Source organism: Octopus sinensis, linkage group LG16, assembly GCF_006345805.1.
Source record: "Octopus sinensis linkage group LG16, ASM634580v1, whole genome shotgun sequence".
Classification (NCBI taxonomy): Eukaryota; Metazoa; Mollusca; class Cephalopoda; order Octopoda; family Octopodidae; genus Octopus; species Octopus sinensis.
The window spans coordinates 5044593-5046650 of NC_043012.1; the positions used below are offsets into that span (position 1 = coordinate 5044593).

Consider the following 2058-nt stretch of genomic DNA (forward strand, 5'->3'; position numbering starts at 1 on the left):
GTCTCTCTCTGCCTCTTCTTCCCTCGTATCTTACTTATTTCCAATCTCTTCTCTCTACTCTCTTTCTAGTTTCTACTTTCTTCATCCCACCAAACAATAATATCCGTAGTGACAGCCACGAACTAGAAACGCACAGATCGATAGGAACAAGAACCGCCGCCGCCGCCACCATCACTACTAATACTACTACTATCACCTCCCATCACCACCACCACCACCACCACAGCAACAACAACAACAACAGCATCAGCACTATCAATAATGACAACAGCAACAAAAGCATCTTTGAGAAAAGTCGACAAACGATTTAAAGACTCAAACGCAAGGCCCTATAATCGGAGGTGGCCTTGTGGCCTAATGGAGAAGGCGTCGGTCTCCGGAACCGAAGATTGTGGGTTCGAGTCCCACCAGGGTCGGTACTGTTAATTTTTCTGGCTATAAGCTGTTATTTCATCAATTGTTGCTTCAAGTGTTTCAGCGAATTCACTGGTATCTCCTTATATCGATTTCCTTTTTAAGGAATGGTTGCCACCCATATCTTCATGTGAAGGAACACAACTTGGCGCACCCTTTTAAACAGGTATACGAGATAACGTACCTCTGTTCCGTTCTCTGTATAGATATCCGGCTACAATTGCTGTCCACTACTAACCAGCAACTATCACAAGGAAACGAATTTTGCGTCCACACACATACACATATATATATGTTCTTGGCATGCTTGGTACACTGTTGCTTTCCCCATGAATTTAGTTTTAAATTCTACAAAAAGAATGAAAATCATAAAGAATTGTAAGACTCAAAATAAACCATTAAACTATCCTACCTGACGCCATTTAATATTTTACAATGGCCATATATTTTCATTTAAACGAAACCTATTTCCGGTGGGTCACTATTGTGGCTAACTTCCTGTGAAGCATTTCCGTTTAGCTAAATTAACTTTTCCGTTCCAGGGCCGAATCTCATCGGTTTGCTTTTATTTTTTATTTACGACATTTTGCATAATACAATAATACAACCTACATATATATATTATTTGCAATATTTACAATTGACGGATATTTGTCCTCCTCTTGCTTGTTGTTAACACAACGTTTCGGCTGATATACCTCCAGCCTTCATCAGGTATCTTGAGGTGGGGGGAGACAGGTACTATAAAAAGCAAAATTTCCCAAACCAAACATCACTAAGGAAGAAACGTTTGCTATCAGATTTTGCAGTTTATAGTGAAGGATGAAATGGCTTTTCTGAAAATATGTTTCTTTTCCTATATCCAGACAATAACGATATTTTATAAAAAGGAAACTATGTTGCACGCGCGCGCACACACACAAACACACACACTAACTTATGATGACCCAATTCTGAGGTTTTAAACTATACGAGATCCCCATATTTGACGTCACTCCATCCAGAGTAAAGACCCAATACTGTAGTTGATTAAGTTTTAAAAGCTCAGAAATTATCAAACATTTCCACCTATGATGTTTAGATATACATATGCTCTTTTGAACAATCAGACATATATTTGGTATAGTATACGAACCCACATCACGACATGAAACACAAAGAAGGACGTATCTGCCTAACTCACAACTCCAGACCCAGTTTCATGGACAGGAAATGGAGATGAGAATAAAAGAAACAAGCATGGTGCGACACCATGGCCAAATCCATGGACGAATTATGATTAGATTCATAGCGAATGTAAAAAGAATGCAACAAAATAGCTTTATGATAAGATATTAAGTGAAACTGATATGAAAGAGCAACTCAATTTGATATTTGAATGTTTATCGCAAAGAATTGCAGTGAATTAATTTTGAACAGGAACTTAATTCTAGATATGAGTAAGAACGGTCACAGAAAGGTTATGAAAATTAAACATGTCAAAAGTATAATTAAGATAACATCGTAGCTTAAATTCTGCGATTAACGCTCTCGGCAGAATTTTGAGATTACAAAAATTCATGGAGATCAATGTATACAGAATAAAAACATTGTTTTAACTGTTGGCAGAGGGTAAGGAACTAAGAATAGCTTTCATAGTCGTAA

The 2058-nt window shown here is 37.6% G+C and overlaps 1 non-coding gene across 1 annotated transcript; it reads left to right on the plus strand.

The window, feature by feature from the left end:
• Positions 1 to 343: 343 nt before the first annotated feature.
• On the plus strand, positions 344 to 416 carry Trnar-ccg. The gene has a single exon. It is a non-coding gene; the product is annotated as a tRNA-Arg (tRNA).
• The last annotated feature ends 1642 nt before the right edge of the window (positions 417 to 2058 follow it).